The sequence below is a fragment of the Marmota flaviventris genome, chromosome 17 (genome assembly GCF_047511675.1).
Source record: "Marmota flaviventris isolate mMarFla1 chromosome 17, mMarFla1.hap1, whole genome shotgun sequence".
Lineage (NCBI taxonomy): Eukaryota > Metazoa > Chordata > Mammalia > Rodentia > Sciuridae > Marmota > Marmota flaviventris.
The window spans coordinates 7,386,965-7,400,330 of NC_092514.1; positions in this window are offsets into that span (position 1 = coordinate 7,386,965).

Below are 13,366 nucleotides of genomic sequence, written 5' to 3' on the forward strand. Positions count from 1 at the left end.
ATTGTTCTCAAACATGTCTTATTATTTTTTTTTTTAATTAAGAGTAAACCATTGCTCTGACAGTAGAAAAGAGAAGCAAGGTAAATAGTAGAAGTGCCAAATTCCACCTATTAGGCCTCGGCACCTAGACTTCTTAGAAGGTGTGTAAGATCATTGAAGGGAAGTAAGATGTGTCCTCACTTGGAGGTTAGCAGGAAAAGAGCCAGATTAAAGAGATTTAAGAAGGAAATGTACCAAAATATATAAGATGACTATATCTGTATGGTGATATTATGGGTCTCATTTCGTTTTTTTTTAATTATTGCACTTTAATTATATGTAACAGAGATTCATTATGCCATATTTCTATGTGCACATAACAATTTGATCCATCTCATCCCCAGTACCTTCCCTTTCTCTCCCCTTCCCTCCCCACACTCCACTTGCTCTACTTTCTATTATTGATTTGATTATTTTAATTACTGCATTATAATTACATATATGAGAGTTAATTTTGTATATTCATATATGGTACATAGGCAGAGCATAAAAGAAAGAACAATGGATGAATTCCTTATTTGCATTTTTTTCTCCACATGAAAAGAAACAGGACATGTTAATCCAATGTATTCAAAGCCCACATGATAATTCATGAACATTACTGAATATAACATTAGGAATTTCTTACTGTTTACATTTTCCAAGCACCATTTTCACAGAAAAATATAAGGTAAATTAAATTGAAAAGCTTACATGATTTTAGTTTGATTAATTCAGATAAGGGCATTTCATTCAAAATAAGCATTGTCAGCCCAGAAGAAAGAGTCATTTTTTTTCCTCTTCTAAATAGAGCATAGAAAGAGTTTTTATTCACTGGGAAAGTCTATGAATACAAGTATTACAACTAAGATTGGCACAAGTGATTGACAATAGTTCAGCAAGTTCAACATTCTTTTGCTTTATATTCAAGATGTACTGCCTGTAGAATAAATTAGTCTCAAACCTTTGAGTTTTTGTCCTTGTCCTTTAAAGAAATAACATTTGTGATATTTATTCCGTGACATGTCTGCCTAAGTGAGAGTCATGATAATTAAGGCACAGTAAGTTATTGCTTTAATATAGGCTTCTGTTTATTCTTTTGGAGATCTTTAAAACAGGATGAAAAAGATGGAATAAATTGATATTTTATATAATTTCATAAACTAAAGAAATCATTGGTAAATATATATTTGATGAAAAACTCAACTTCCTTTTTAAGAATACTATAATAATTAGTCCTGTGCTAGAAATAAATGATTTAAAAAATTCTGAAGAGACAATAATGCATTTATCACTGCACTTAGGAAATTTCATCAACACTTTTTATTACCTGTCTCTCTCATAGTAACATCTACGGGAACCCAGATAGGAGGCCAAATTTATATTTTTATTAGCAATACATCAATAGTACATATAAGTGTTTTAAATTTATGTTTGTTACTTAAATTAATAAGGATAATAAAGCAGACTTGAAGATTATAAAGTTGAAAAATAACTAGGAAAATACAATGGCAATATTATAATTTAAATACAGTAAAAGTTCTTAGGACACTCATAAGTAGTAATTACCTGCTTTAGTCTGGATTTATTAATCCTTTTGGATATGAGTGATGGAAGTTGTTGTGGTTTGGATATGAGGTGTCCCCAGAAAGCTCACATGTGAGATGATGCAAGGAGGTTCAGAGAAGAAATGATTGAGTTGTGAGAGCCTAAGCAATGAATTAATCCCCTGGTAGGGATTAACTGATAACTGAAGACTGGTAGGATGTGGCTGGAGGAGGTTGGACACTGTGGGCATGACTTTGGGGTAAATTATTTTGTATCTGGCAAGTGGAGTCTTTCTCTGCTTCCCTCTGCCACATTCTTCCACCATGATGTTCTGCCTCATCTTGAGCCCAGAGGAATGGAGCCAGCTTTCAATGGACTAAGACCTCTGAAACCGCGAGCCCTCTAATCACATAGCCCTCCTCTGCAGTTGTTCTGGTTGGGTCCTTTTAGTCACTGCAGTGAAAAAGCTGACTAAAACAGAAGTTAACTTTAATTCTCACTTATTGGTGTCTCCATCCATTGTAATGAAAAAGAAATATTATTCAAAGAGGTCAAAGAGAAAATACTTCTACATCCAAAGGGGTTAAGTCACTTAAATTTCTTTTGGACAGTTGCAAGGGTAAGAAATGAAGTAAATGTGTCTACATTCATATATACATTTTGACCGCCTTATAATGAGAAAACTAACTCAGAACTCAAATATTCCTTTGGAAAGTAACTATATGGGTTTATTATCTCTGGGGCAATATCAAAGCAGGTTCCCAAAGTGAACATTTCTTCCCTGTGATAATAGCTGCTTTATATTGAGAATGAATCATTGTTCCAATTAGTACAGAGAATGAACACTGACTCCTGGGTGAGAAGAGGTGCCAATGTGCTCTTTTAGCAGTAGAAGAAATTTTACAGCTTGAGTATTCAAGAAAATGACACTAATCAAAGTATTCCCTTCATTGATCCACATTTTTCTGATGTAATTTAATGTGTTGACAAATGTTCAGACAATATCAATAGCAAAGAAAGATGATTAGCATATGTGTTAATTAAGCCCCAGCTAATTGCTTTGGAATGAAAAATTCAGATATTTGGATATCAATATTTTCAGAGTATAAAATGAAGGAAGACATTCAGATAAAGTTAAAATGTTTAAGAACAACCCTGATTCTTTTCATGACGTCAGGTTTTTGAAGATTAAATTTATAAAAATGGAAGGGAAAATGAGTGGAGAAATTTCAGCTCAGTGAAAAGAAGGTCATAACCAAACAAGTCAGAAAAAGTAAATCTGCCATATAGGGTAAAATTTGGTTAAACTGTCATATATGGTTAATTTTCACATTTTCACCCATCTGCCTGAGCATGTGGATCAAGGTTTGATGTGAATCAACCAAATTCTGAGCACGGGGCCATGTAGAAGAATCTGACCTCCATTTCAACTGGTCAGTGAGAAGTAGATTGCTGCATATCACTTTGGTTGCCTCCTCAAAGATCATTTTCAACTTCTCCCTCCTTTGGAAAAACTTATGGAATCTGAAATATAACTAGATATACCTACATTATTCCTAACTGGCAATCATGAAATCCAATCAGCTAAAGATTAATCAACCCTAAATTTTTTAATCTTGAAATTCTAAAAGCTTTAATATTTTGAAACTCAACTAAACATACCTTATTTAAAAGCCCACAGGTAATGTTACAAGAATGTGTTCTCAAGGCACAGGCTTTCGTGTCCAAGATTTGTTGAAGAAAATGTACATTTATCCACCAAAAGGATACATGAACTGCAAAGCAAATCAAAGAAATGACTGATTAAAATAACAAAAGTAACATAGAATGCTACATAAATTTTTCTGAAAATCTTGAAGAGTAATTCTTGTCAAAGTCACCAACCACCTTTATATTTCCAAAGAAGGAGTCCTCAAGTCAAACTTTAAAACCTTTCTAGACTTGACTTCCTCCTATTTGCCTCAGATTGTTACACATCCTGCACTCAAGGATGTGGACTTTGGTAATCTCTTTTTCTAATACATATTCAGTTAAACTTTGGGCTATAATCTATTGATATCAGTTTAAATGCAAGCTCTTCTCAAACAGAACCTGACTGCTATGTCATTTCATCGAGTGCTCTACTTTTAACCCATAACTTATATCATCAGAAAGAATTAATAATCTTACCTCATTTGTCTTTTTGCCCTATTGTACATTTTCTTCAAAAAGTGCTTTTAGTATTTATTTTACACATAATTTTAAGCTGTATGAAATCAAGATCTTTTATCTTGTTCATTTTATTAGTATATAGGGAAGCCATTGATTTGTGAATTTTGGTTTTATAACCAGTAGTTTAACATTTTTTTTTATTTGGGAAACAATAATGAATGTGTTCCAGTTATGATATAACAAATATAAGTTAGGTTGATGATAAATCTTTTATAAATGAGTCATTTATAAAATAATCATTATAAATGATTTGATAAACAAAATAAACCATATTTTAGAGAACAATAAGGGAATTTCAATTTATATGATTATAAGATTAATTATATGATTTTGTTTTCAATATGGTAGGATAAGAAGTGATAAAATCATTGTGCTAGATTGACATCATAATTTACAGCTATTAGAGAAAAAGAAAAAAAATAGAGTATATTTGATGTAATTTATCATGAAGACACTGATGGGTGCTAGAAATGGTTGGGGAGGATGTACTTCAAAAAAATGATGTAAGAGATTTCCTAATGGATTAGACACATCCACTTGATATCCTCGTATAAATTGTCAAGTTCACTTTATGCTGCCAGTCAAGTCTTAATTATTCATGTTATTAGAGGAATACATAAGCACACAAAGGCAAACTTTAATGTGGTTGTAGATAAAGGGATATCTGATGCACAAGCACAGAGAGTGAAAACAGCTTTCAATGAGTCATGAAGCAGAGATAATAGACCTCTCATATAGGAGAGACAGTTGGAGAAATTCTCTCTTCCCTTTTTATCATTTAGATTGGAATAATCAGAAGTTGATGGACTTAGATATTCTAATAGCTACATTTTAATTCACAAAATATAATTGAACACTACTTTGTGCCAGGCCTAACCATTAGTGAGAAAATGGTCTACAGCCTTCACTTTTGCATTACAGTCCAGTGAGTGAAAGAAACAATTAGGTAATTACTCAAATAATTGCTAGGATCATCAAGAGATATTTCTGACTAATGAGTTGAGAAGAAGATATATTTATTTTAACAAGTATTTTAAAATTTGCTTCATATGTTCATTATTTAAATTTTTTCACACACATAAACAATTAATATTCAATAAGGTCATTCTGGGTGAAGTGATTATATTAATTAAAAAGAAGATGACAGGAAACAAAAGTCAAATTTATTTCAAGAACAGCTGGTAAATTAATTTTATAAGTGAACAAAAACTTCATTGAAATTATATGTACTTTTTTTAACTTATTTATGGAAGTGGTGACAGACACATTATTTTTATTCTCTTTGAATTGTATATCAATGTGGGTGTTTTGTGAAAAGTCTTTTCTGATTGCTTTTTGGTTTAATTTTAAATAGTCAAGTTTCTAAGGAAAGTGCCGAGGTCAGCAACTCCTTACGTATTCTTAAAGATATTCTAGGATATTTACCACTTATTAAATGATTAGAACATATGAATGCAATTAGAATTTTTTACTGTGAAGAATGGAATTGATTATTAAAATAATCACTGAATATATATATACACATACATATGTGTGTGTATACATATATGTGTGTGTGTGTGTGTGTGTGTGTGTGTGTGTATATATATATATATATATATATATATATATATATATATATATATATAAAATCAGCCTGAATGGTATACAGAAATTTTAATTCTCTGTATATTACATTACAAACATAGAATATTAATTACATTTCCCAAATAAGAAGTTGCTTCTGTTTTACTTGAGTGTCCTTATTAGCATTAAAGCATATTCTCGTATATTTCATACTTAAAACAAATAATTATCCTCGATTCTCTGCCTCCTCAGGCAGCAATAGGTATAATCAAGTTCCAATACCTGGAGACAAAGCTTATGAACAATAAGGGAAACATAAACTGTTACTTGATGAAAAATTTGGTACAAAAAAAAGGATTTTTCAATCTTTTTCAAATTGATTACTTCATATTATTGCTTTTAACGTTAATTCATTATAGTCTAAACAATGGTCATCAAAATGTAGTATTAAAAACAGCTGAAATGGTATTAACACTGTGTGATGTGTACACAGATGTGTACACGTTGTTCATCTGTGTGCTTTCTGCAATTTTCAGTATGTGAGCTACACTTCAATGAATGGCTTATTTAATCTAATATTTCACTTTTTATTTTTATTGGTGCATTAAATTCTATAGAATACTGGGATTCCATTGTTCTTTTCTTTTACAAATGAGGAATCAAGGAAGTTTTAAATATATTTAAGAATATAAGGAAAAACTAAGAATGAATGTTTCATCAATTGAAATCAAGTGAATAAGTTGAGAGGAAATATATAAAATGTATGTATGTCCATAATAAAAATAACTAATGGAAAATGTCTAAATTAATGTGGTCTATTTTTCTATGAAATATGGTTGTAAATGAAACTATTAGAAAAAATATAAAAAACTTTCTAGTTATGCTTATAATAAAATCTCAAAAACAAAAAGACTTTTCAGATTGGCTGAACCAATTTGCAGTCCCACCAGCAACGGATGAGTATGCCTTTTCCCCCACATCCTTGCCAACACTTACTGTTGTTTGTATTTTTGATAGCTGCCATTTTGACTGCAGTGAGGTAAATCTTAGAATAGTTTTGATTTGCATGTCTCTAATTGCTAGAGATGTTGAACATTTTTTCATATGTTTGTTGATTGATTGTATATCCTCTTCTGAGAAGGTCTGTCTAGTTCTTTGGCCTATTTATTGATTGGGTTATTTGTGGTGTGTTTTTTTTGTTTGTTTGTTTTTGTTTTGTTTTGTTTTTGGTGTTAAGGTTTATATATCCTAGAGATTATTGCTCTATCTGGTGTGCTTGTGGTAAAGATTTGCTCACATTCTGTAGGCTCTCTATTCACCTCACTGATTGTTTCTCTTGCCGAGAAGAAGCTATCCCACTCCTCAGTTCATACCCAAAGGACTTAAAAACAGCATACTACAGGGACACAGCCATATAAATGTTTATAGCAGCACAATTCACAATAGCTAAATTGTGAAACCAACCCAGATGCCCTTCAGTGTAGATGAATGGTTAGGGAAATTTTGGTATATATACCCAGTGGAACATTGCTCAGCATTAAAAGAGAGTAAAATCATGGCAATTACAGGTAAATGGAAGGAGTTGAAGAATATAATGCTAAGTGAAGTAAATAAATCCCCCCCCCAAAAAAGGACCAAATGTTTTATTTGATATGGATGCTGACTCATATGGTGATGGGGGGAGCATGGAATGAATGTAGGAACTTTAGATAGAGCAAAGGGGCAGGAGGGGAAAGGAGGGGGCAAAGGGATAGGAATGGTGGTGGAATGAGTTAGACATCATTACCTTAAGTACATGTATGAAGACATAAATGGAATGAAAATTTGTGTACAACCAGTGACTTGAAAAATTGTGCTGTTTGAGTATAATATTAAACGAATTGCATTCTGCCATCATGTATAACAAATTAGAATAAATAAATAATTTTTTAAAAAAAGATAAAAAGACTGTAATAGGAAAGTTATTATAGAGGATACAAAGGGGAAAAGCATAACACATAATAAATAACCTATCATATCCAAGAGTGTGGATCTTAGTTAAATTCACATAAATAAAAATTATCTCATTTACTGGGATTCCATTGTTCTTTTCTTTTACAAATTATAGTTTATTAAAACAATAAACTATAAGGTATCAGAGATGCTCAAATGTATTACAAGTAACTACTTTTATCAATCATTGTAAAGACATTTAAAAGCCTTGTAGTAGGCCAAATAATGGCCATACAGGGCTTAATCCCTAGAATCTATAGTATTACATTTTAAAGAAAGATATTTTTGCAGATGTCTTTAAATTATGGATGTTAGAATGAGGAGATTATACTAAATTATCCCTGTGGGTAGGAATCAAATCATGGTAGTAATCATAAATCATAAGATAAATGCAAGGGGTTGATGCACAAAATGGAAGCAGAGGAAACCTGACCATATAGCAGGTTTGGATGTGTACTTGCAGGTGAGGACTGCTAGTAGCTACAGGCACTGGAAAGGTCATTCCACATGTCTGTGATAACATCCAGGTTATGGTGCAGTGAAAATGACTCAGATTTCTAGACTAAAAACAATTATTCTTTTTCATAATTTTTTTGTAGACAACCAAGAAACTCAAAATAATATAAAAGATGCATACATTTAAAAATGATTTATCAAAGAAATTCAAAAGAGTAAAAATTCTCAACATACTCATTGTTAAAAAATATAACATACTGTCAACTTTTTAACTCATTTGAACTGTTTCTGCTTTAGCTATCACTCTTGTGGGAGGAGGTAGAAGACAGTCAACATCATTCCATAGTCAGGTTCCCAAGATGGAAACAGTACAGGTTAGGCAAGATTCAAAACTGCAGCAACAGTAGCCAAGGCTTTCACTTAGCAAGCTGGGGAAGAGCAGAGAAGGAATTTGAGAAGCTCTATGGTCTGCGTTCTATTTCACCCGTATTCACATATACGTATTTTTGATATCTGAATGTTTGTTGAAAGATAAAAGGAGTGGCAGCTTAATAATTTAATAATTTTCTCACTTTTTTGAACTCAATCTTGGTAAGCATATCCAGTTATTTTAATGATGTCTGTGTGATATGGATTCTTATTGCTTACCATTTTGCTTTAGTAACTCCCACCTTCACCCCTGTGCAGAGGTTCCAGTCCTAGGCTTTGTGCATGGTAGGAAAGTGCTCTACCATGAAACTCACCACCACCACTGCATTAGCAGTGTGTTCTTTAGGACTGACATTCACAAACATTTGGGGAGTATTTATATGAGCTCTGGACTATGTTAAGTCTAGTGCTTAAATGATGAATAGCATGCTTCCTATTAATGAACATAATCCTCCTGGGGTTGTCTTATTCAACACTGATTGCTGGTGGATGATTATTTTTTGTGATGGTGTTTACACACATTAAAGCAAACAAGATTATGTCTGCTATTTTAGCATCTGCTTTAAATGATTGACTCATTAAACTTTTCAACAACTGATACTACCAGATCCTTAGATTATTTTCCAGGGTTTGCTGTTTATCATATCATCATCTATTACTCTTGTAATCTCTTGTTTTAAAATGTATACTCAAGATGTTTAATGATATTTAGTATATCTTAAACAGTTTGTTTTATCTAATATTATACTTTGCAGTATTTTCAAGACTTGTTCCAATAACCTAATAATGACATATGAAATGATTTATGGTAATATTTAATAATGATATTATTGAATTTTCTTTGTCCCACTGCCCTCAGATTAAGCATACATTAAAATATTTTGTCAAAGAATTATTTAAAAGTTTCAGAATAGGCATAAATGTGAGATTTTGAATACTATTAAATATCCACATCTAATTTGAGCCATGTGCCAACATATCTTGTATACCTTTGTAACAACAATCTATAAGCAAACAGATTTGTGAAATTATATTTGTTGAATAATTCTGAATTTTTTTGTCCTTTGAATTTTTTTTAATTTCCAAAGGCTAATGATTTTTCATTTGTTTGTAACTTTTTAATGACTGTTCCTGAATTTTCCCAGTAATTGCCAAATTCTTTGTTGTTATTTTTTTAAAAGCCATTTGTTGCATAATCTTGCATTTTAGAACTACTTACTTGCCAAAACTTTTCCAAGAACTTCACAAGTGACATTCCAAGATACCATCATTTCCTCACTGATATTTTCCCCCATGTTTTCTCTGTGTAAAGACTTTTACAGGTTAAGAGATTTAGGTGCTAAATTGTACTTAATAACTTGATTTCATAATAGTCCTAAGGCTTCTGAATGGGAGAAGATGTTCATAATGATGAAAATATAAAGCTTAAAGATGATGGAAGTTTGTTGTTGGGCATACTGGGAAGAAGTGTCAAACAAAACAATTTTATTTATTAAGGAAATTTCAGAAAATAGGATTAGGTGGTTGTGAAATGCATGGCACATGCTGTGTCACTGTCATGTCTGCCATTGCCTTCCACGAGCAAGTTCACATTAGTCAGGTCACGTGCTCAACTCAATTTCCTGATCCTAAAGTGTGGCTTCAAGTCATTTGTACATCTTTATGTTGGGTTGTCTTTGTTTCTGCAATTTGTGAAGTTTATACATTCTGTTTGCAAGTCTTACATAAAACAGTTACTTGCTGGTGTTAAATTTCTTTCATTTCCAATGAATGAAAATGAGTTGATTTCACTTATACTTTAAAGGTTATTTTCACTGCATATAGTATCCTATGTTGTCAGCAATTTTCTTTCAGTTATTTAAATATCAAATTTTACTTTTTGCTGATTTCCTTTTTCTCCTTGTTTGGACAATTTATCAGCCTTTTAATGGAACTCTTTTTCAGATTTTCCATCCTATATTTTTTTCATATTTTTGTGCTACCTTTGTGAAATTTAAGTCTAGATATATTTTCTTATTTATCCTCCAGTAGAAAAATAATCTTTAGTATTTTAATACCATCCCTTATTTTTTATATTGTTACCAGATTTGTTAGCTTTAGAATTTGTCTTTGATTCTTTAGTATAGATTCCAGTTATCAGCTGTAAGTCTCTTGTCTCTCTGGAACATGTTAAATTCTGTTATTTTCAGGTCTGTATGATAACTATATGATGGAAAAGTATCTATTATATGAATTATATGAATTAAAATAATGATAGCTACAAAAAGACAAAGTATGAGTAACTAATTTTGGATTATGTAAATTGTACTGATCATCTTATACTTAATGTAAAACTGAAATATATATTATTATATATAGTGTAGATATATTTAGGCAAAAATGATTAGTGGTTTGTGTTAATGGAAAGGATTATGTGAAATCTTTATGAAACATGAATTGTCAAAACTAGTTGCATAGTGTATGTGCATAAGTTTCAAAAAATGAATATTCAATTTACAATCCCAAATCTTCATATATATATATATATATATATATATATATATATATATATATATATATATAATGTATTTATGTATGTATGTATATATATATATTTTTTTCATAATGTAAGACTGAAGTCTATAGGAGGAACTGGAAGAATAACAATTTCTACATGGATATTTTGTATATGAAATGGCTCAGCATGAAAAAGTAACATGTAAAAAAAATAAAATGGTTCCAAATTGATAAGCTCAACAAGATACTGAGACTCAGAATATGGAATAAGTGCTTAAGAAACAGAACACATAAGGAGCTTTACTTGTAAATTGTTCTTTTGGGAATATACCCACATCAATGTGTGCTCCAGTGAATTTTAAATAATAATTGCTAAGGTATATATATATGTGTGTGTGTGTGTGTGTGTGTGTGTGTGTAGTGTGAATTTATTATTTGTTGAAAATTATTCTAAATACTTTTGCTGTTTTGTCTCCAAGGCAAGCATGGCATTCATTAACATTTTTTATGGATGGGTACACAGAGCAGTTCATAAACTTGTTCAAGGTACCAAGAAAATAAGGTAAACAAATGATAAAATGGGATTTAAATGTCTAGTTACCTGTTAGGAATACACACTTTTAACCAGGGTGCTATATAAAGTCATACATGTAGAAGGGTCCATGCAGATTGGGGGGGGGGGGAGTACCATGCCAAAGGGAAGGATTTACATGGTGATAAAGAACTAGATAAAACACTTTTCTATGAGAACTCAGTGCAGCATATGTTAAATGAAAACAAGAAAATCTTAAAATAGTAGGTGTTAAAATTATAAGGCCACATATTGAACCAATAGATCCCAGCATGTTAATAAACCCATGGGGAGAAAACTGTTATATTTATAGGATTAACAAGGATTGGTTTAACAGTTAAGAAAATGAGATAGCATACCCAAATGTTTGCATAAGTAGATAAAATTAAATGCAAAAATAATCAGTAAAAAATAATCATTGAAAACACATTCAAGGACATGTTTTATGCTTCACCACACAAAAACAAGGCATTTCCATAATGTAACTATGGGGAAAAAACATTTAAACAATATAATAGGGACACTAATAGTTCTTTTTAACTTATTATTTTAAGATTGTTTTTATTATAAGTGAAAAAATAAAATATGATGCTCAAAATATTAATGCAGTAAATTTGCATTGTTAAGCTTTGGGGCTCAAAATACTTTAGAAATCATACAAATTTTATTTGTTTTTAGTTTTGTAAAAATCATAATCCTAATTTATAATATTTAGTGTTTAAGGAGCTAGATAACTTTTAAATATATATTTTAGTTTGTAAGAGATTAAATAGTTAAAAGTAGATTTTTGAAAGAGTTCTGAGAATTTCTCATTGGTATTTTATACAGTCCATCAATTTTCTGAAGTTTATTATGAAACCACACCCTGATTTAAAATTATTGTTTAAAAATGCGAACATCTGATTCATTATGGTGTTGGCATCAGTTGATTGTCTTCTCTGATTAAAGCTGTTATTTTCTTGTTTCTTTTTTATGAGAGATGAGGGTTTTGATTTTTCCCCCCTCATTGTATCCTAGACATCTGGTCTATCATGTTAGGACACCTTGAGTTCTATTTAAATATTTTATTTTAGCAGTTACCCATTTAGGTTTAGCAAGTCTTTAGGCTGTGGTTCTGAGGGCCACTTAATTTCCAGGCCCTTTGCAATGTTAGTAGGTTCACTTACTGATCTTGAGCCATGGGGCTTCCTTCCAGCCCTGCTGATGTCACCTTTGTGTGCAGAAGGTGTTTCCTGGGCTGGGTCACATGCTGCCTCCAGATCCACTTAACTAGGTGGAAGATAGTAGTTGTGGGACCTTCCTGTAGGTTGCTTTCCCTAGCAGTTCTCCTGAGCCTCTGACTGGGAGAAAGCAGATGCATAATGGTGAAGACAGAGACTTTCTAGAGGAGTTTCACTGTAGGTGGTTCTCTTCACCTTTCTCTTCCTAAATGCCTTAGTATCTCAATCTAAAAGCAGAGTCTCAGACAGTGAGGAGAGGGAGGGTACTTACTCCCCCTAGCTGTGCAAGACTTTAAATCAATGCCCTCTGGCATGGTGTCAGGCTAGCTCCCCTGAATTTATCAGGGACCCTCCAATTTTGATCCTGGGGATGAATTAATTGATCAGAGTGAAAACACTGGTCTGGGTGGTCTTCATATGCTGAGGCAATGGGCAAGATTGAAGATGCTCTGCTACTTTGTTGTTCTTGTGATGAATTTTCAACCTAGTCTTTTGCCTTTTAGGGTTTCTGATTGCTCTTTCACTTGTCTTAGATTTTGAAGGTAAATGGTATTGTTTATGTAGTGGGCAGGAGAAACAAATCTTCACCAATCTCATCTAGGCTGGGAATCACTGCTAATTTAAATCATGTATGTTTATAACATCCTACAATAGACAAGGATTTCTTGCAAGATTGAACAAAAACAAACTTACTTGATATATTGATAATTGAACATAATTAAAATGAAGAACTTCTGTTGTTCATAAACACAATGAAGAAAGGAAATAAAAATTATAGACTGAGAAAAATATTCATGATAACTGATACAGAGTATTAATGAAGATTCTCTCATTGATCAAATTCCACTTAAACTCACCC